Source organism: Arvicanthis niloticus, chromosome X (genome assembly GCF_011762505.2).
Source record: "Arvicanthis niloticus isolate mArvNil1 chromosome X, mArvNil1.pat.X, whole genome shotgun sequence".
Classification (NCBI taxonomy): domain Eukaryota; kingdom Metazoa; phylum Chordata; class Mammalia; order Rodentia; family Muridae; genus Arvicanthis; species Arvicanthis niloticus.
Window position 1 is genome coordinate 90,111,502 of NC_047679.1, and position 24,164 is coordinate 90,135,665.

General features: G+C 38.6%; 1 pseudogene; it reads left to right on the plus strand.

Moving 5' to 3' along the window:
• The first annotated feature begins 15,044 nt into the window (after positions 1-15,044).
• LOC117694617 (high mobility group protein B1 pseudogene) lies at positions 15,045-16,138 on the plus strand (annotated as a pseudogene).
• Positions 16,139-24,164: the final 8,026 nt, after the last annotated feature.

The following is a 24,164-nucleotide window of genomic DNA, read 5'->3' on the forward strand; positions in this document are numbered from 1 at the left end:
TTGACTTCTGTAAATAGTTCTAGAATAAACATTAATGCACAAAGATTGAGTCCCTACTTTCAATGCCTTTGGGTATATAACTGGGAGATACTGATATAATAGTTCCTTGTTTGGGTTTTCAAAAAACTCCCAATCTCTCTCTCTCTCTGTGTCTCTCTCTCTCTCTCTCTCTCTCGCTCTCTCTCTCTCTGTGTGTGTGTGTGTGTGTGTGCCTCTGTCTCTATGTCTGTCTGTCTTTCTCTTTGTGTCTCTGTGTGTGTCTGTCTCTGTGTGTCTGTGTATGTGTGTGTGTGTCGGTCTCTCTGTCTCTCTCTATCTGTCTCTGTCTGTCTGTCTCTGTCTTTTGTCTATCGATGTCTTTGTCTCTGACTCCCTCTCTGTCTCTCTCCTCTGTCTTTCTCTGTCTCTTTGTCTCTGTCTTTCTCTCTCCCATCTTAAAAGGTGTCAGTTGTTACCCGACTGATTTCAATTAATACTTCACCCTGTTTTTGCCAAAAAAAAAAAAAAAAAATCCCCTAAAGGAGATTTTGAACATTATAGTCTGTAAAAGGATAGTGAGTATAAACCTTAAGATACCTGAGTGATATAGTGATCACTTTCATAGGGTACTGACCTATGTGTGGTTGGATAAAGATATAGATCTAAGTAGTACATAGACAAATGAGAGTAGTTGTGGGGGGAGGCTAGATTTAACACATGAACCACACTTCCCCATAGCCTTATCTGGGTCTCAGGAACCATGCTTGCTGAATTCGTTCCACATGCAAAAATTTGGATATGGAAAGGTCACATTTTTATTCTAAAATAATTGCTTACCATGTAATACATGCTTCCTCTGTGCAGGGTATGCAATAGTAAGATGTAGTTGTTGCTTTTGATGACTACTTTGGAAAACTCAGAGACAGTTTTTTCCTATTACAGAGATAGCTTTTTACTTTTATTGTTTTTCTGTTGTAATTAAGCAGTTAGCTGTGCTGTGAAGATACTAAACTTTCATTACCACAGAGGCCAGAAGAAAGCATCTCATCTATAAAGGTCTAAATTCTCTTGGGAAAAATCCTTAGCATTCGTTCATTTATTTTTTCTTTTCTATTTTAATATACACTAATGATTTAAGGGAGCAAAAGACACTCTAAACATATATGATTTTCTTGATGACTTTTACATGTAAATTTTAGTGTGGTTAATGTTTTTAAACATAAGATCGCTATGATGTTTTAACATCATAAGTATATTTAAGGGCTAAGAATTTGATAGTCTTTTGACGAGGCTTTTAATCTTTTCTATCACTTCTTTCACATTCATCATTATCAGTGAGGTGACTAAGAACTGAGTGTACAAAAGAAAATTGAAAAGGGTGAAAAGGACAAAGATCAAGTCAACCATGAATAGAGATAATCGTGTTTCCAGGCTTGTAATTAATTTAACATGTACAGTCCACAAAAGATGCTGGCAGCAATAGACTCATTCTGGATTAAATCAAGAAAGCCCAAGGATAAGAAGTGACATTTAATAGAATTATTATTATAAGCATATCTTATTAAGATGAATGGGATTCGTGGGTTATCTGAGCTTCTGGACACCTGCTGGGCAATTGTAAAAAAATGTTTAAATAAATAAGCCACCAGAAGCCTTTCAACCAAGTTAATCCTCCTCAATTAGACAGGAGCTTAATAGGAAAGATTACTCTTTACAGAATTATCAGCATTTGAAAACTAAACTCAATTTGTCACATGAAAAAGATTAAATTCAAAGCTGAACATGGTACAAAGTTGTAACAATCAAGAGGTCCTTTTTTGAACCTGATGTGGTAATCCTATTGAGGGAAAAAGTACTTGAAATACTTACCTCCTGAGTGATGGATAAATGGAAGAGCATGTGATAAATCAGGGAAAGGAAAATATCAATTACAGAACATTTGTAGTGCAGTATAGAATATTCATTCACATTTTTATCTGTATATTTGAATATTTTCTAGATAAAATAATGGAATTAAGTAATGTCCCCAACTCTGTAAAATTAAAAAGAACAACATAGTCCTTTCACGCTGATAATGAGAGGAAGAAAGGGGTTGTTTCCCTCACATGCTACCCAACTTGCAGCACCTGTACTTCACTTCCCATTCATTAGAATTATTTTGTACCTGGTTTCATAAGACATGAAAGGATAACTTTCATCATTGTAGTCATCATCATCATCACCACCACCCTCACTATCACCATCATCATTTATACTCAGTCCTATAGAGGTAAGAGCCTCAAGATCAATCAGAAAGGCTAGAACTACAGCTCAATTGATCACGTTCTTACCTAACATGCATAAAGCTGTGAGTTAAATCCCACACAACAGATAAACTAAGGGTGGTAGTGCCTGACTCTAATTCCAACACTCAGGAAGTATGATCAGGATAACATTCAATATTATTCAGCTACATAGAGATTCTGAGGCCAGCCTGGTTTGCATGAGCCCATGTCACAAAAGAAAAAAACATCATTACGAAACTATTTTTAAAAGAAAAAAATACCTTTTCCTTATTTACTTGACAGTGTAATTCAATTCATAGTATCAATAAAAATGAGTCTTATCACAAAAGGGTCATTGTCTTTCCTTACAGGGTATTGCCACTTGATCACTAAAGGAAATATATATATATATGCGTACATACATATAATATCATATAGCTCTACTTAGAAACATGCCAGAAAGAAGCATAAGTCCCATAGCAAAGGACTTACAGAGGAGCTAAACCCACACATAAAGATGAGAACAAAACTTCTGTGAAGACAGAGACTGTGGGCTGTTTTTATTTACTGCTATTCCCCTGAAAGTCTAGAATAAAATGCAGCACCTAATAGAGGCTCCATAAATGCTTGCTCACTGAATAAATACATATTTTCTCAATCGGTTGGGTTGCAAAAACATTTAGAGCACAGCTATAATTGAACTATGGCCTCCTCAGAATTTGCATGTCAAAGTATTATCCCCAAATTTGATGAATTTTTAGAAACATCACTTTTAGGAAGTAATTTGGTTTAAATGATGTCATGACAGTAGGGAACTTTTAATACGAATGCCTTTGTACAATAAAGCAGATCTCTCGACTCTCTTCTCACTCTCCACTCCATCATGATTCCACCAACTGTGTGTACAGAAAAAAAAAACAAGACCACTGTCGGAAACCTAGGAAGCGAACCATCACCAGGGAACTGAATTGGTTAGCATCTTAATATTGGACTTCCAGCTTTCAGAATTGTACTAAACTAATTCACATCATTTAAACCACTTAGACTATAACATTTTGTCGTGAGAAGCAGAGATGATTAGAGCAAGCATGCACCATGGCTTCTCTCATATTGATAACAAGCGGGCAGTCTATCTCAAACTAAATCACCATATGTTAAAGTTAGAATCCCATTGACATGTAATATGTCTTATTTCATATTCATTAAGTTCTCTTTCTCTAACCTTCAATTTGTCTTGTTCAGTCATTTAACACCGTAACATTTGATACTATATGTGGTGTTTATTTTCAAAAAGGAAGAAACGAGAACTCTGCTTTCAGATAATCTTTAAGGCATTTAAGCAGCATTGTATGTATACCAATTGATTGCACAAAAACCCCTCCATTTCTGTTCCTATAACATTTAGGTGAATGATATAGCTCTTAGGAATCAAAAGGTACCAATGATAGCTACTCTTTAAAAGCAGGAGTGCCAATCAGAATGGCTAACATCAAAAATTCAAGTGACAGCACATACTGACAAGGATGTGGAGAAAGAGGAACACTCCTCCATTGCTGGTGGGATTGTAAACTGGTACAACCACTCTGAAAATCAATCTGGTGGTTCCTCAGAAAACTGGTAATAGTTCTACCTGAAGACCCAGCTATACTACTCTTGGTCATATACCCAAAAGATGCCCCACCATGCCACAGGGGCACATGCTCCACTGTGTTCATGGCAGCATTATTTGTGATAGCCAGAAGCTGGAAACAACCCAGATATCCCTCAACCAAAGAATGGATATACAAAATGAGGTTTATTTATATAATGGAATACTGTTCAGCTATTAAAAAATGAGGACATCATGAATTTTGCAGGCAAATGGATGGAACTAGAAAATATCCTGAGGTAACCCAGACCCAAAAGGACATGCATGGTATATACTCACTGATAATTGATATTAGCCAAAAAGTACAGAATACCCATGATACATCCCACAGACTATAAGAAATTTAACAAGAAGGAAGGCCTAAGTGATGATGCTTCAGTCTCATTTAGAAAGAGGAACAGAATAACCACAGGAGGCAGCGGGAGGGAGAGCTCTGAGTGGGAGAAGGCAAAGAGAAGGGAAAAGGGAAATAGGATGAGGTATTGTGGGCAGGAACAGGAAAGAAGCCCAGAGGACCAGCAGAATGAATGGAAATCTAAAGCCTTGGGGAATGGGAGGTGGGGAAACCCTCTAGAAAGTACCAGAGACATGGGAGGTGAGACACCCCCAGGATTCAATGGGGGTGACCTTAGCCAAAATGCCCAACAGTGGGGAGAGGGAACTGGAAGAGTCCACCTCCAGTAGATAGACAGGGCCTCAAGTGAAGGGACAGGGTTACCAATCTACAGTCAAATTTTCTTTTTTTTTTTTTTTAAGTTCCCTTTTCTTTATAAAATTATCCCAACAGAATTTCATTTTGGTAACAGAAAACAGACTGATAACTTTATTAATTGTTGTCTGAGGTCTTCTAACCATACAGTCCTTCCTTCTTAAGAATTCTTAAGACATGTGACCCAGAATTGTTCCTGTTTAAAAGAACTTCAGGGGCAAAACTGGAGAAAAGATTGAAGAAAAGGTGGTCCAGTGACCCAGTGACTGGCCCACCTTGGGATCCATCTCATGATAGAGCACCAAGGCCTGACACTATTACTGATATGCTTACAGACAGGAGCCTAGCATGGCTGCCCTCCAAGAGGCTCTACCAGCAGCTGACTGAGACAGATGCAGATACTTACATCCTACCATTGGACTGAAGTTGAGGACCCCTACAGAGGAAATAGGGGAAGGATTGAAGGAGCCAAAGGGGAGGGCAACCCCATAGGAAGACCAGCAATGTCAAATAACCCGGACTCCTAGGAGCTCCTAGAGACTGAGCCACCAACCAGGCAGCATACAGGAGCTGGTCCAAGGCCCTCTGCACATATATAGCAGAGGACTGCCTGGTTTGGCCTCAGTGGGAAAAGATGTGCCTAATCCTTAAGAGACTTGAAGCCCCAGGGAAAGAGATGGCGGGAGCACCCTCTCTGAGACAAGGAGGAGGGGGATTGTGATGAGGAACTGTGGGAGTGGGGATTGGGATGGGGACCAACGGCTGAAATGTAAATAAATAAAATAATTTAAAGGGAGGCACTGGTTACTTTTTAAATGTTTATAAATGTTTTTAAATAGCACTTACTTTTGCCATGTATTCCTAGAATTATTCAATAAATATTGATAAATGGCTCTAACAAAGGACAAGTCCCTGTAGAAACAGTACTATGATTTGGTCTGTCTCCTTCAGGATCGTCCATCTTAAAACTAAACAATGAGACAAGATTTCCAACCACCAATGTACACTATCAGAAGTGCTATAAGAGAAGACTGGAAAAAATGCTGAACTGGGCTGGTTTGTTGGTTTCATGGATTAACAGTAATAACTGCAGAGTAATTTTCTTATGGGAACAGTTTAGTAAAACTACAATCCAATCACACTAACTTGTTTTCTGAAAGGGAGTGCATTTTATCTTACTACTTATTTAGTCTGTATATGCAGTTTTTAAACAAAACATAAAAAATTGAATTACTGCAAATAGAGTAAGAGTTTAAATAAACAGGGGGAAATGATTATTTATTTGGGTAGAAAAGACAAAATAAAATACAAATTTCAATGAGAATACATCTAACAGGTAGTACTGGCAGCATGTTACAAGGCCTTCATGACTCTTCTCAGAAGCACCCCACAACAAACAGCAGCCCTAAGTCCAACTATATCATAACTACAATAAATATTAATGGGTTGATTATCCTGTTAACACAATGCTCTAAGAATGAAATTTTAATACAAGTCTTATTGTGGTATTACTTACACATTTCAAAAAATTCACAATACCATTGCATAGTTCTAGTACAGCATTTAACTAGAGCTCCCAAACCATAACATTTAAGCACTTTTTTCTCTTAAGTTTTCCTGAAATTTTTAATACAAAATGATTCTATAACACCTTAAATACTAGAAAATAAATAAATACTCAGAGTATCACAAAGAAGATGCACTGAAGACAGCATTGTATTAGTCAGGGTGTGGGGATATGGCTCACTTGTGAGAATGCTAATTTAGCATACACAAACCGTAGGACTGATCACTACCTGTGCATACCTGAGCATAACGGAGAATATCAGTAATTTTAGCAGTGACACCTGGAGGCCAAGGGATCAAAAAATTCAAGGTCATTCTCAGCTACATGGGGGTATTTAAGGTAATCTTGGGATAAAAAGAATAGATAATACTGGGCATACATGCTTTTAGTTCCAGCATTAGGGAGGCAGAGGCAAGAGTATCTCTATGAATTTAAAACCAACCCTAAATACAAGTTCCTGGCCAACTAGGACTGCACAGTGAGACCCCGCTTCAAACGAATGGTATTAGTCAGATTAGAAGCTAACAAATTAACTGAGGCATCTGACCTATTGAGAGAAAAAGGTTTTGACTCATGGTTCCAGAGTTTCTGGTCTAAGATTGGTTGGCCCTACTTCTTGGACATCTAATGAGACAGCACAACGTATTGTGGTGAGATTGGATGTGAATGGTTCATTTCATGAGCCAGGAAACAAAGAAAAATAAAAAGAAGAGACTAGGGTCCTCCAACCTTCTTTGAGAGCACTCTTCCAAAGACCTCTTACTATGCTTCTCTCTCCCGGTAGTGTCGCTCTGGAGAATAAGTCTCTAACATATGGACCAGCCTGAGATATATATAGTAAGACTGCCTCAACCCTCCCCCACCAAAATCTAAAACAAATACTAAAAACTTAAATGGAGAACTATGGAGATACTAAGCTAAGCTGTAAGGTGTAGAGTAGCAGGCTTGAGCCAGGACGGGAGGGTTGAGGCAAGCAGCAGAGGCAAGATGGCGGATTATAAAAGTCATAGCGTTAAGATGCAGAAATGCATTTCTGTAGAATCAAGGTACAGAACATGTTCCAGACAGAAGAACAGACAGATTAACAGCAATACAAGAAGACCTCATCAGCACTAGGGAGCAAGGTAAACTGAAGCCCCTGAAACATTTAGGGGTTTTCTGTTGGTACATTGGCACACAGTGATCACATGATAATTTGGGGATTTATCATCACAGTACCACATGTCCTTTTTATGGGATTCTGATGAAGGTACTGCATGCTTTGTCTGGTATGTTCCATATGCTCTCAAGTATGGCTTTTCTGACAGGCTTTTAGTACACCTATAAGCCTCTATGTTCCTAATCAACTTTGATAATGTTTCTAGAGTGTAGGTAAAAAAAAAACGGCTGGAGAACCCAGGGTTCCTCACGCCAGTCTGTGGGTAGTTGGCTGGGAATGCTCTGGGTTCCTCCAGCTGGAAGTTAGGCCCGGCTGCTCACTGACTAAAGGCCTCTCCACGGTTCCTCACACGAGAAAGTCCATGGGTTTCCAAAACGGATGGTGGATGGATCTAGATCTGGATCAGGGTGGACCTGAGTTAAATAGGGAGTGGAAGAAGGGGGAGGGGCTGAGGAGGAATGCTTAATTGACTCCACCCTCTGGCCTTCAGGTACCTTATTAGTATGTAAATCCCTCTAGGGCCTGGGGCCTGTCTATCACGCTCACCTGTGTATATGACTGAAGGGTGAAGGTGGAATGGAGATTAGACCACATGTCAGGCCCCACACTAGAGGGATACCTTCTTTTACCTCAAGACATAATTTTTTTATCAATCTCTGCCTGATAGGTGGACTAGGACTGGTGGTATTGGCCATGTACAGGAGAATGTACAGTTATCTTGATTCTGTGAAGCCACATGCTACTTGTGAAATCAGGTCACCTAAGGCAAGGCACAGCCCAAAAGCCACTCTTTTACACAATATTGAACAACTTAGAACAAGACACAGCCTGGTGTTTACAGCCTCTTAGGAGTATGTAACTTGTAAAAATTTACAGAACCCCACTTAACTAAGCAGCTTTCTAGCCTTGTATTGTCTCATTCTAGCATTATACTAAAATAAACAATAAATACAGGTTGTCATACACGGCAACAGTGGTTCTGACTATCTAGTTGTGAAGACTATTTTTATCATTGGAAACAATGACCTCATCACTTTAAAAGTATTATATACAAAAAAAGAATATAGAGTGATATTCTGGAATTTTAAAGAGTTGAAAACTCTTTATAGGAAATAAAGATTCTTGCAACAATATTCAAATGGTAATTATTAGTTTTAGTCAATATAACTAGATTGTGTCAACAAATCAGAATGTAAGCATCTGACTTTTTTCCTAAGAGAAAAACATTTATTTCACGGCTATAGCTATATCACTTGGAAACATTTTACTTCCTTTTGAAACTGTCATCTAACCCAATTTATGAGTCACACAAGAAAAATTAAGGAGAAACATTATGGTAACACATCATACACAACTGATGGGAAGTTTTAATCAGTCTAAGCTAGTACTTATTGTTATAAAAGCTACAGATATTGGAACTGATTCAATGGAAATGATTAAAGTGCACAATTAATTCTGAGTGAATTAGCAAACACCTAGGCTGGATCCGTGATAAATGGCATTACCGGAAGTTGGCAGAGAGCTTAGCTGAGTAATGTGCTTAAGTGAAACTTCAGGCAGTGCTGGTCATTGGAAAGGGCAAGTAAGCTATAAAAATCTACAAGAAGCCCTTTTACAAGATTGGAAATGCTGAAAGTGACCTGTAAAGCAAGTTGGCCATGTGTCATGGCACGACTTTGTCGACCTTTTACAGATTACATCATGCCAGAAACCAGAGAACAGAGTGAAGTTCCATACTTAATCAACCTCAGAATGTGATGTTAGCCCTCCTACTGTGGCATCATGGACTTTGCTACTCGCATGGTTCAAAACATGTTGTTCTACAGAATAGTTACCTTTCTTGATCTCATATTCGGATGGTGGACATGTTGCAACTGGACAATCAGACTAATGTTAAGGCTCAGTCATGATCTACTCTGATTTCCTGTCAAAGCCACCCCAGAGCCCTAGTGGTTTTCATGTCCTTTGCATCACAAACTTAAAGACTGGATTTCATGGGCAACAGGGAGAGAGGCTGAGCATTTAGAAAGCTGTTGCTGGACCACAGGTGAAAGCTTAAGAGAAAGAAAAGCAGAGCTCCATGTAACAAAAACAGGTCCCAGAGATGTGGTATCATCCAAGTTCCCTATCTGTGGGTTAAGGATTTTGGGAGGGTTTCTGACCTGTCTGGGAAATGATCATTCCACCCACTGGGTGTGCAAGCACCTCAGTTTCAATCACATACTACGTTGTAGTGCTCATTAGCTTTCATAAAAGGAGAAAAAAAGATAATAAGAAACTGGACTATTCAAGGTCCTGATCCCTAATCTCTCTTCTGTTTTTATCATTAATACACTGCCTGATGAGATTCATGTCTCCTTGATAAGCACATCCTAAAGAGTCAATCCCTGTCTCTGTTTACTGGTATGGTTTGGTTTTGGTTTGGTTTGGTTTGGTTTGGTTTGGGTTTTGTTTTTTTCTTTTTTCTTTTTGTTTATTTGGTGTGTGTGTGTGTGTGAGAGAGAGAGAGAGAGAGAGAGAGAGAGAGAGAGAGAGAGAGAGACAGGCTGCACAAAGTAGGGTATTCCAGTTATAGGAAAAAAAAACCTCATCTGTGTCAACTGCAAGTGTACTGATATTCTCTGACTGTAAGACATTAAATAAAATTGATTGTGCTTTTATCAAACCCAAGATTTGAGTTAAACTAAAACCAACTATCTTAACTTTTCTATATGTCTTTTCCCCTTCTTCATTAAACCTTTTTTTTTTTTTTTTTTTTTTAAATACAGGGTCTCTGTATTTAGCCCTGGACAGCCAAAAACTCATATGCAGACCAAGTTAGTCTGAACTTGAACCAATTCTGCTGCTTCTGCTTTCTCAAATGTCACTGAAATTTTGAGGAAGCCCTTCATAGAATACTTGGAAAATTAGGCCCTTTGGGGGGGGGGGGCTTCTTAGATTAATTAATAAAATAATTTAAAGAATAGACTCAAACAGAAACGCAAGGAGAATTTTACTAGACGTTAAAGGGGGAAAAAGTCAGGCAACATAAACTGTAAATCTCAGCATCTGTCCACGGGAAGACAGGGGAAAAATAGCCATGGTGTGTGAGTTAAGCAGGGATGGAGGTCCACCATGTGGTGGGAAGCTATATCTGCGTAATGAGGATGGGGATTTTTAGAGAAAGAATAAGAAAGCCCAAGTTACCAGCCAACACTTACTTAGGTTCTGACCACCATCTGAAAGAAAGAAACAGAAAAAGAAAAGTCACACCTGATGACTTAGAAAGGTTGACTGACCAAAAAATTATGGGAAGGAAAAAATCATACTATCTCACTAAAGAGATAATTATCCTGCCTAACTCTCTAGCATGGCTCAAAGTGAACCATCATTCCTAGGAGTGGTCTCTCCTTCCTGTGGGATGGTCTCCTCACCTAAGGTTGTTGACTCTGTCAAAATGCAATGTTAAGTCTCCACACAGGCAAGAGATTCTTGACCAGAACTGTTCCCTTAATGAGCCTTTAAGGCTACTCTACAGCAACATTAGACTCAACCTCAATACTCCTTTTAAAAGAACCTATTGTATTTAATATAAACATTGTTATTTTTTTAAAGGAATAAGAGAAGTTTATTCTGGAGCTATTCTGAGTAACTGTCGCCTGGAAACACAGATTTAGGTTACCCCAAATTCCATGTTCCAACATGGAAACAGTTTCAAAGGGTTTGTATAATTTTATGGCACCAAAAATGTCATAAATCAAGGCATCCGATAAATCAAATATATCAGAGAGACAGGTACATCAAGATTGGGGGAAGATTATTTATAGGCCTAAAATATTAGCTGATGATATTCTTAGCTCTTGGGTTGGTGGAAGCAAGTTTTCTGCAAAGTTAATAACTTCTGCCAGGCAGTGGTGGCACACACCTTTAATCCCAGCACTTGGGAGGCAGAGGCAGGCAGATTTCTGAGTTTGAGGCCAGCCTGGTCTACAGAGTGAGTTCCAGGACAGCCAGGCTTACACAGAGAAACCCTGTCTTGAAAAACCAAAAATAGCAACAACTTCTAAGAGATTTATATGTATTATTATAGTGTTAGTTCAGATACACAGTGGGACAAGGAATGGCTGTTTCAGAAGACTAAAACTAGCCCACAATAAAGTAATTAGCTTCTGAGCCTAGAAAATTCCAATCTCTCCACATTACTTAAATTCCAATCAGTCCCCCAGTGTCCACAGACACAGGCTCCTCCCAGCAGTCTTTGGTTCACAGCCAGACACAGCTTCTTTTCAGGAATTTTCATTCACAGTTCCTCCTGTTGGCCAAGTGTCACATTTTGTGCTTGTGGGAGCATACATTGAATATTATAAGATGTCTCACAGCCAGGAGTCTTATTCCTGTGATCTGATGTAGATGAGAATTGAGTTGTGGTCTGGACAACAGTCTTCAGCAGTGTGGATCAGCTCATAAAGGCCATTAAGAAAGAATCTCCAGGATCAAATATTATATCCTAATATCAAAACTGTTAACCATTGTGATCTAGATCTGAATGGTTATTTTAATGTGAATATTATTAAAATGTATCAGGAAGTTTTCAATCTGTGGCGAAAATGCTAAGCTTCCTTGAGCTGTGCAGTTAGGGTGCTGTTTCTTTGTTCACCTAACATATTGGTGTCTGAATTAATAATTAAGAAAAGCATATGCTGTACCCTACAAGTTCAAAGCTCCAACTACTGTTACTATTTTTTTTTCTAATTTCAGCAAGCAGTGTTATCAGGCACTTTAGTCTATAGACTTACTGCCTATTTTCCTGTATCTTAAAAATAATGAGGCCAAGAACCATGATGCCCATAATTTTTGCACGTGGATGCAAGAAGCAGAGGATATCTGCCAACTGGAATCCAAGGTGATTCAAATAGCAAGTCTCAACCATGCAGTGGTGGTGCCTTTAATCCCAGCACTTGGTGGGGCAGAGGCAGGTGGATTTCTGAGTTCTAGGCCAGCCTGTTATACAAACTGAGTTCCAGGACAGCCAGGACTACACAGAGAAACCCTGTCTCAAAAAAAATAGCAAGTCTCAGACCAGCCAGGACTACTAAGCCAGACTGTCTAAACAATTATTTAATTAATTTTAGCCAAGGTATTTGTTCTTTTGCTATTGAGTCCCAAGACTTCTTTGTGTGTTCCAAATAATAGCCCCTCGTCTTAAAGTATAAAATGTGTGATTTATGAATAAAAGACGTTTATTTTTCACAAGGTTGGAGGTTATCATGTCTTAGATTAAGGTGTTGGTATTTAGTGTGGAATTGTCCACTGAGTTCTCACATGGCACATGTTTAAAAGATAAGGTAGAACAAACTCATCCTTGCCTCCCTTTCTTTAATTTTCTTTTTTTCCCATTTTTATTAGATATTTTATTTACACTTCAGATGCCATCCCCTTTCCCCATTCCCCCTCTTAGAAAACCCCTATCCCATGCCCCCTTTTCCTTTTTGCATTTATACATTTTTTTTAAAATGTTAATCATAGGCTTTATAAGTTTGGTATTGCTCAATCAGAGGTGTAACCCACTGACCAACCTAGATATATCAACTATCTTTGACTGGTGGAGATACATGAACATCTGCCTCCCTGTCTCCCCCCTCTTTCTCTCTTTCATCACCTAGCTTCTCCTCTCCTTCTTCTCCTCTTCTTACTCCTTCTCTTCCTCTCAGTAGTCCTCCCACCTTAGCTCCTCCTACATATCACCCTTCCTGTTAAAATGAAACTTTTCTCTCAAAATACAATTAGAACATAATTATGCCAATTTGTACCCGTGAGGTACAAGATAGTCCTAATACCCAGTCCATCATTTTGTTGACTAACCAGAACCTCTGTCATCTATCTTTAATTTTCTTAATGATTTTATTTACTTAGTGTGTGAGTGTGGGGCAGTAGGAATATGTGTGTGGGTATGTTCATGCTATATCAGAAATTAAACCTTTTCTTTAATGGTGAGACTTCCAGGGCTCAAACTCAGGTAAAGCTTAGTGGCTTTTGCCTGCCAAGCCATCTCACATGCTCCTAATATGATGATAATATGCCCATGTGCTCTCTGGTCCCAACTTACTTAGATAAACTTATAGGCTAGCATCCTTTTTATTTTTAAGAGTAAGTTATTCATCAGTCTGTGTCTTGTGGATTCTATTAGACAAATGGGGGATGGGGGGGTGTCTGTGTCTACCAGAATGCAGAGTCATCCTGCCTGTATTTGTTCCTAAAATATAGTCAAACATTGCTTGTGAAATAGACGCTGTCAAGGAAAGACAGAGCCTAAAAACATAATTGTCTTATACAACACGGAGTAATATAGAGCAGGGCATAGCCTGATCTCTGGACATCTTTTCACTCAGATATTTCTCTTGTTACACAAACATTGCTTTTCAGATTGACATGGCAGTATCTGTCCTCTCTCGCTCGCTCGCTCTCGCTCTCGCTTGTTCTGCCCATGTTTTTGGTGACATATTAAAAAAAAAATACTTGCACAATTTAACAGCATGCTATTTTCTCTTAATGCTTTCTTCTAAGAGCTTTATAGTTTGAGATATTATGTTCAAGTATTTAACATACTTGAGTTACATATTACATGTGATGTTGACAGGATATAAAGACGGGAAATTGTGTCACTCAGAAGGAGTCTGGTCAAAACCAGCAATGAAACAAGAATTCCAGCACAACTAACAACTCCTTGGGGTCTTTCTCAATTGACAACGGGTAAACCTATCATTTTCTAGAGCATCGCCAGAAACCTCATTTATAGGCAAAGGACATGTGTCAAAACCCTTGTAGGATCCTCGTGGCTTCCTGGTTTACTTACTGGATTATAATTATATCCACAGCATCTCCAGGGCTACCTGGTAATCTCACTTACCAAAAGAAATAGAAAGGGGGAAGTTTTCTCTTTTCACATAGATGCAATATTTTATTAATTATTTGAGAATTTCACACATTATATCTTAGTCATATTCATCTGCTTCCCTTATCCAACCCTCCTCCCTACCTTCTCCCACTTCTTGTCCTCCTTTTGTCTTAGATGAGATGATCTCACAGCAGATGTCCTGTTCCTCTAGCTCTTGAAATGTTTCTGCCTGCTCTTCTGTCTTAATTATAGGCATTGTGATATATTGACTGGGGAGCAGCAGCCCATGATTCGTTGATGTCTGCATTTTAACCCAGTGTCACTTTCTGTAATGATCTCCCTCTGCTGTAAAAAGAAGCTTCTTCAATACGGAATCAGAGTACCTGTGAGTATTTAAGGATAAGAGTCCACAGTGCAGTTAGATGTGGGAACACTTTTTACATACAAAGTCCTTCAAAATTCTTTTAAACCTTCATTTGTCATTACCGGACTTGCTGTAGGTAAGTACAGTCAGGAAGGGACACCGTGTACTGAGAGCACAGTGAATAGATCTATAGATCTATAGATAGATAGATAGATAGATAGATAGATAGATAGATAGATAGATAGATAACATACATACATGTATGTATTATGCATGTATGTATGTATGTATTATATGTGTATGTGTGTAGTATGTATGTATGTATTTATAATGCAGTTTGGTAGTAAACTGCTTTTAAAAAGTGGAAGTTGTAGGTTCTTCTCTACGTGCTATGGACTCACCAGCGCCATGAATAGTTAACTATGTTTACAATGCTGGAGAAGGGCAGTACATTGAGCTCCATAGAGACAGTGCCGGGCAAGCGAGAGCCGGACGGGCACTGGGCGACTCTATGCCTCGCGGAGGAAAACCAACTAAACATGGGCAAAGGAGATCCTAAGAAGCCGAGAGGCAAAATGTCCTCATATGCATTCTTTGTGCAAACCTGCCGGGAGGAGCACAAGAAGAAGCACCCAGATGCTTCTGTCAACTTCTCAGAGTTCTCCAAGAAGTGCTCAGAGAGGTGGAAGACTATGTCTGCTAAAGAAAAGGGGAAATTTGAAGATATGGCAAAGGCTGACAAGGCTCCTTATGAAAGAGAAATGAAAACCTACATCCCTCCCAAAGGGGAGACCAAAAAGAAGTTCAAGGACCCCAATGCACCCAAGAGGCCTCCTTCGGCCTTCTTCCTGTTCTGTTCTGAGTACCGCCCAAAAATCAAAGGCGAGCATCCTGGCTTATCCATTGGTGATGTTGCAAAGAAACTAGGAGAGATGTGGAACAACACTGCCGCGGATGACAAGCAGCCCTACGAGAAGAAGGCTGCCAAGCTGAAGGAGAAGTATGAAAAGGATATTGCTGCCTACAGAGCTAAAGGAAAACCTGATGCAGCGAAAAAGGGGGTAGTCAAGGCTGAAAAGAGCAAGAAAAAGAAGGAAGAGGAAGATGATGAGGAGGATGAGGAAGAGGAGGAGGAAGAGGAAGATGAAGATGATGATGAATAAGTTGGTTCTAACGCAGTTTTTTTCTTGTCTATAAAGCATTTAACCCCCCTGTACACAACTCACTCCTTTTAAAGAAAAAATTGAAATGTAAGGCTGTGTAAAATTTGTTTTTAAACTGTACAGTGTCTTTTTTTGTATAGTTAACACACTACTGAATGTGTCTTTAGATAGCCCTGTCCTGGTGGTATTTTCAATAGCCACTAACCTTGCCTGGTACAGTCCTGGGGTTGTAAATTGGCATGGAAATTTAAAGCAGGTTCTTGTTGGTGCACAGCACAAATTAGTTATATATGGGGACAGTAGTTTGGTTTTTGTTTTTCTTTTCTTTTGGTTTTATTTTTGGGTTTTTTTCCATCTTCAGTTGTCTCTGATGCAGCTTATACGAAGATAATTGTTGTTCTGTTAACTGAATACCACTCTGTAATTGCAAAAAAAAAAAAAAATTGGGGCTGTTTTGTTGACATTCTGAATGCTTCTAAGTAAATACAATTTTTTATTAAAAAAAAAAAAAAAAAAAAAAAAACAATGCTGGAGAAGAATTCCCTCCTATTGATCTGGACTTAACTCCAATTAGGTGGCTGTTGGATAGCCCCAAGATATAAAAGCCACTATTGCACCTTTAGAAATATCTTGCTGTGCTGGTGATTGGTGTGGTTCACAGATGTTACAGCTGGATAGAACTACTGATTGCTTTTCTCTGTTGGCAGCTTGGGAGTCACCTTCCTATACTTAATGATATTTGCGATATAACCTGAGAGCCACCAAAGCAGTATCTATGACTCTATGACTCATGTTAAAACAGTTCATTGTGATTCTCCCTTGAAGACCCACGTCTCCAAGTATTTGGCTGTATGCTCTCTATTTTGATGCTCGGTTCTTGAGAACCTTTTAAAACACATTTTTAATAATATCACCAACTATTTTAAACTGCCTGAAATGTTTTCTGCACCAAAGTCAGGAATTCCGGTTGGGCCTGAGTCAAGGTCTTTAAAAGATTAGAGGAACTCGTCAGAGAACTGAGGGTGACAGCATGGAGCAGTGTTGTTGTCCTTTACCACTAACAATGTAAGAAAGAGTTTTATTCTTTTATAAAGAATAACTTTATTCTTATAAAAATCCAATTTTATTCTTATAAATAAAATTTCATCTTGTTTTGTTTAAAATATATATAATGTGTGTCCATGAGGGTATGAGCACATGTATGCGGAAGCCATTAAAGGATATTGGACCCTTTGAACAGAGTTGCAAGAAATATTTGAGGAGTACTCAGTTTGTTACATAGATGTTGGTATCCAAACTGGTCCTTTTGATTGGTCACTGAGTTCTCTTAAAAACTGAGCCACCTCTCCAGCCCATCAACACCATTTTTAAAAAAAAGGCTATATCATTTTCCTGCTGGTTAGTCTTAATGAACATTTTGAAGATCATTTGACTGCTACACTCATAGGTTTTATGTTGCTGCCACAAAATATCTGAAGAAAAATATATGTATTTGTGTCACAGCCTAAAGACTGAGAGCCCACATTCAGGGAGCCCCTCCATTCAACTTCTGGTAAGAACATCTTGGTAGATGCCTTTGCTGAAGAGCACAGTCTCCACACTTGTATCAATCTGTTTTGCTTTCAGAGTATCGCTATTTTTCACTTGCAAAATTAGGATGTTTCAGAGGGCTGCATGAATCTGGAGCATAAAGCCAATTTTCAAAGAAAAGATATAAAAGATGTAAAAGGCTTGCACTTTGCACCTTTGCAAGGAATGGGACTATTAACAAAGAGCACCAGACGGCTGGGAAAACAACCCTTCATCTCACAAACTCAATTTTAAGACTTATTTTTATTTTTAAGCATGTGTGTATGTGTGGGGGGGTGTTTGTATGTGCATATGTGTAACTGTAGTGCCCAGAGATGTCAGACAAGAACATCAGATCCCCTCGAGCTGAACTTTCAGATGGCTATGAGCTACCTGGCATAGGGTCAAGGAACTAGACTTGGGTCTTCTTCGAGAGCAGTACAAGCCCTTAACTCCTAAATCTATCTACAAACTAGTCTTTTGTCTCCAGGACCTAATTAAATTTACTTATGTTTAAGCCTTGGTCTCACTGTTTTCTAGAAACTGGAATTGTAAGATGACCACGTCATAGGGAGAAACTTTCACTACATCCCCGCCCACATCTCCAGACCAAACTGCAAACTAATCCATGTCCCCTTTTCAATTTCTGTCTCCTAATTCCTCTTAAACTGTAAGAATCTATCCTGCATATGCAGTACACATTTATAATCATAGCACTTGAAAGACAGAGGCAGGAGGATCAAAAGTTCAAAGTCATCCTTGCTACACAAAATTGGAGGCCAGCTTGAACTGCAGGAAATGGCTGCCCCCACCTAAACAACAACAACCAGAGGCTTTAAAAGTACTGCTCTTGCTGAGTACCCAGGTTCAATTCCCACCACCCAAATTGGACAACTACTACCTACAACTCCAACTTCAAGGGATTCAATACCCCTCTTCTGGGTTCCACAAGCAACACACACACACACACACACACACACACACACACACATATATATATATATATATATATATATAATTATATATTATATATAATATATAGTGTACATAATATATATTATATATTATAATATATAATTATATAATATATAAATAAGAAAGAAAGAAAAGAAAGAAAAATTCTATTAAAAAGGAGAGAGGTGGAGAGACACACAGGAAAACTACTGTGGGTCATATGAATTGAAATGCGCAAGGTAACAGAATAACTTGAGCAGAAGCAAATCTATAAAGGACCACACAGTAAGAAGGATGCTAGTGAGATTCAGGGACCAGGTTGACATAGCATCCAACTCTTCCAGGAAGGAAGTAGAAAAACTGTGTTGATCATTCTTTAAGATAGCTTACCAGATGATCGAATCACCTTGTATGTAGGCCTCGCCTTTAAAGTTTCTGCCACTCCTTTGAATACTGCTGAAGGCAAAATCAAGCTGCCAGTGCACGAACCTTGGGGTGCACTCCTAAACTCATGGCAAACACACATGTGAAACATTCTTTCAGTTGCATTGGTTTGTATGTCTATCTTTTTAATTCGTTTATTTGACATAGTGTCACCTTAGGTAGCCTCAGATGACCTTCAACTCACAGTATAGTTCAAGCTGACCTGTGACTTAAAGTGATCCTCCTGCCTTTGTTTCTAAGTGTTGAGATTACAGATGTATAACACCATATCTGCCACATAGTCATTTGTTTTTGTTTGCAATTTTCAAAATAGTATACCTCCAACCTTAGTACTTCTTTTGGAGGGAGAGGGGGCATTTTTGATATAGGATCTTACATAATCCTTCTGGCCTTGAACTGACGACAGTGTTACAGATGAAGATCATGGGCTCCAAGGCCTCTACTCCCCTCCATCCAGGTGCTACTACTGTTCCTTACTCTTTTTTTAGGTGGTTCATTATTAATGTAGACAAACACAGCTGACTTTTTGTTGAGTTTGTATTCTGTGACTATTGATATCATCTACCAACTTTCAGTTTTGCAGAATTCTTTGGGCAATTTTTTGATATTAATTTTTTTCTTTTTTATTATTAATCATTCCATTCGTTTACATCTGAAATGATATCCCACTTCCTGGTTACCCCTCCACCAACTCCCCCATCCCACATCCGCCCTCTCCTCCCCCTTTGCCTGTATGAGGGTGTTCCCCTACCCACTCCCGCCCCGCAGCTCCAACATCCTCCTACTCTGGAGCATCAAACCTCCCACTGCTGTCAGGTATGGCCATCCTCTGCTACATATGTATCTGGAGTCATGGATCCAGGTGTAATCCTTTGTTGGTGGTCTAAACTCTGGGAGAATGGGGTGGTCAGGCCAACCTATGTTGTTCTTCCAGTGGGGTTGCAATCCTCCTCCTCTCCTCCAGTTCTTCGGCCAGCTCCCCCACCAGGTTTCCTGAGCTCAGCCTGATGGTTGGCTCTAAGCATCCACATCTGCAGTGGTCAGTTGCTGGCTGAACCTCCCAAGAATCTGCCACACCAGGTTCCTGTCAGCAAGCTCCTCTTAACCACAGCAACATGTCGGGTTTGGTGTCTGCAGGCCTGTTGGATTCCCAGGTGGGGCAGTCTTCGGTTGACCTTTTTTTATCAGCCTCTGTTCCATTTTTTGTTCCTGTTCTTACTTTGGATAGGAACATTTCTGGGTTGAAAACTTTGAGTTGCGTGAGTGGCCCTATCCCTCCACCAGGGGCCGCGAGTTCCACACAATTTGTTTAATCTTATTCGCTACCATGACTTTACATTCCTGCCCAGCAGACACAACATTCTACAAGTAAGATCACAACATCTGTGAGCAGATACAATTTCATCTCTTCCTTTCCACTGTGAATGTCTTCTGCCTCTCTTTTTGTCCTCATTACTCTGAGCAGAACTCCTAGAATTGTGCCAATCCAAGCAGAGATAGTAGTAAAAGTTGGCATTGTCTTTCTTGTTTAAGACTTTAAAAGCTTTAAGCTTCTCACCATTCAGTATGATGTAAGCTATGAGCTGGTCATGTGAGATCATTATTATATCCTTATGGTCCTACTTTGTTGAGTGTTGAAGACTGAAAAGCTGTTGAACTTTGTAAAATGCTTCTGGATCAATTTACATGATGCTTTATCTTCTTCATGATGTTTTTGGTCTTTGTCCTATCAATATGGTATATCACATTGGGTTTTTCATTTTAAGACATTTCATTTAATTTCACTTTAAGACATTTCATTGTCCATCCTGGGGGGGGTGGAGAGTTGGCTCAGAGGTTAAAAGCACTGACTGCTCTTCCAGAGGTCCTGAGTTCAATTCCCAGCAACCACATGGTGGCTAACAACCATCTGTAATGGGATCCAATGCCCTCTTCTGGTGTGTCTGATGACAGGTACAGTATACTCATATAAATAAATAAACCTTTACAAATAAAATATTTTTTAAGAAGATGAATCCCACTGGGTCATGATATAAATTATTGACACAAACACAGCTTCCACTTTAAAAGGAGTAAGATTTATTCTGAGCCCAATATAAATTACTGTGCTCACAAAAACATGGTTAAGATTACCCTCAATAACAAGGTCTACTGTGAAAGTGGTTACATAAACTTTTTATGGTCATAGAGCAATAGGAAGTTGTAAAGCAAGGCATTTTTTAAATACATTGATTGGAATATCAAGCAGGTGAGTTCCGGAAGGTTGGAGGAAACTCTGATAGGTTTTAGGTGTCATTTGATGACTTTCTTGAGTTAGTGGAAGCCAGTGCGCTATTAACACTTTCCCAACACTTCATCTGATAGATGAAAGGATATTACTTAGCCACATGGTGTAGGAAATGAATGGCCATTAAGTGGATTTATAATAGCCAGAGATATTTTTCCTATAGACTTGCAACATTTTATCTTGCTACAATCACAAATTTCTAATCAGTCGGTCTTACAGATTTTTTCACTTGTGTGGCTTTTGGCTTTTTTATGGGAACTTCAGTTCACAACCATCTTTTTAACACACTGTTAAATTTGCTGTTCTGTACTGTGTTGGGGATTTTCTCATGAATATTCATACAGATGTGGTTCTTCAGTTTTTAGGTAGCATTTTTGTCTGGCTTTTGTATCAAGATAATACTGGCCTGACAAAATGATCCTGGAAAATTTTTGAAACTATTGTAACCAGCATTTTTAAAAAAGAAAAAGAATATAATAAATTATGTAAAAGTACATGGAACACATAACAAATTATTTTGTGAAGCTTTTCTTCCCATTGTAAAAACATAGTGTGTGTGTGTGTGTGTGTGTGTGTGTGTGTGTGTGTGTGTGTTGGGTAATATGTATAAAGAGTTTGGGGCTAGAAATGAAGCTCAATTGGGAGAGTATATGCCAGGTTTGACCCCAAGCACTCTGTAAAATAAGTACAGAGTTGCATACCACGTCATTCTAGCATTCAGGAGGTAGAGTTAAGAGAATCAGAAGTTCAAGATCATCCTTGAGTACATAAGTTCAAGACCAGCCTGAACTACAGGATACCATCTCAATAAATGAATGCATAAAAAGGTTAAAGTTTCATGTTTCATCATGACTGAGCCATTCGTATTATAAAACCTTGTTCTAGAAATAGGTACCTGATGTAGTTCTACACATTTGCAACATGAAGAGATGTCTGGTAACTAAATAAGTTATCTATTTATGTTTTAAAATACTATGAATCTTGGAGAGATAGTTCAAGTGTCAAGAACATGTATTGTTCTTGTAAAAGAACTGGGTTAAGTTCCCAGCACCTACGTGGCAGCTCACAACAATCCATGACTCCAGTTCCTGGAGATCCAATACCCTCTTTAGGCCTCCATGGGCACCAGACATGCATGTGGTATATAGATGTGATGCCAGCAAAATACCTGTATGCATAAAATAAATACATCTAAAATAAGATTATAAAGCAAGTCAAACTGCTTGGAGATCATAGATCTCCTGTACAAAGATTCTATTTAAACCAAAACTAAGTCAAAACCATTATGTGAGGAGGTGTCGTACTAAAGATAGCACTGAATACAATTATGAAGTGCTTCAAGCAATCCTTTACTTGAAATGTATTTGAATCTTTTCAGCAATCCAAACGGATTTGACCTTTAGCCACTGTATGGCCAGTGTCTACAACAGTCCTTGTAGATGATCAACCATTATTTCTGAATGCCTTAAGTAAGTTTTAATAAGACTGTGCAATACCCAATTTAAGTAACAGCAGAAGTGCTTTCAGAAAATAAATCATAAAGAATTGCCACATGAGCAATCTTAATAAAAATGGAGTTTCCCAGGTTTTCTCCATTTTACTATTTGCATTTGTACTTTTCTCTACCTTGTTTTCCAGTCTGTTCATTAATTTAGAACAACTGACTTAATAGTATGTGTCATCTTAATAATTGGATGAACAAATAGGCAGAGTTTCTAAGCTGAAAGGTGCATGCATGATTACTCTTTTATGACCTCTGATTTTATAAAGAAATTAAGTCCTAGAGGGACACATATTTTTTTCCTGGACATAGGTAGCTTATATAGCACCATGTAACCCAGTTCTACTATTCCAAAAGTAGTTGAAATGGCACAAAGACTATAAAGTCATCATCGACTACCTTGAAGAGCATGTCCTAGGGCTGGCAATGTGGGTTAGTGAGTAAAGTCACTTGCTTCTGATCTGATAACCTGACTTTGAAAAGATGGAAGAGCTCATAACTGATCAGATCATTACACCTTGCAATGCATCAACTTATTGTAGTATGCTTCCTCAGGGTGCACAAGTATGTTTTAATTTAAAACAAGAAGCAAGAAAAGTGGCTGATAGTTAAGAAACTAGCACCTGCTGGTTCCTTCTTGGGGTTTTAGAAAAGCTCTTCAAGAAAATGATGATGTCAGACTGCAGAAATAGAAAAAAATATAGGTTTGTGTGTGTGCTAAAAGAATTGTTTCAGCCTTTTTCCTGAAAACTAACTTTACTAAAAATCCTGTAATTTTCAGCCTTGAGGAACTGAAAAGCTGAAGTTTCTGTATTTTGATGGAAACCCACCCATGGTGGTGAGAACAAGTTGAAAACTAAATAAATAGCAATACTGATGTTTTACTCCAGAAATTCTTTCATCAAATAATAGCATTTCTTCTGACATTCATACATGTGCCATAGAATACATACAGAGGCACACATGAACACACATACATACATACATACATAGGATAAATAATTGTAATTAAAACTCACCAAACTATGCAAACCCCTAATGCTGTGGTCCTCAACCTTCCTAATACTGCATGCAACACTTTAATATAATTCTTTATGTTGTGGTGACAGCGACCATAACATTACTTTCACTGTTGCTTCATAACCACAATTTTGAATCATAATGTAAATATCTGTGTTTTCTGATGATCTTAGGCGACCCTGGTGAGAGGGTTATTTGACCCCAAAGGGTCGCAACCCACAGATGGAGAACCATTGCCCTAATGTTTCAGCATCATCTGTAATGTATGTCCTTAAGTGCATATTAACTGCTTCTGTAATGATTCCTATGCTCTTTTCACAGATGTGGCCTTAAGATTTTTTTTCACTTCCATTTGCATAGCATATAAATAAAGGTGCCATATCATCCATTTAGCAGTAAAAGCATTGACAATTCCGAATGAAAAAGACTCTTGAAAGAGCAGGAAGTAGTTGAAAAGAGGAAAGGGCAAAAGTCACAGGATTCATCTTGAAATTCTGAACAAATAGCAACTGTAATGAATCACATCTCACCAGAAAGTGCCATTAAAGAAAGCAAAGATAATTATCTTTTGAGGAATGGCATTTTTTAAAAAAGAGAAGTAACCCTTTATTTTCACCTTTCTCAAATTAAGCTGGCTGACTCAGTTGCTTTGCGGGGATTAG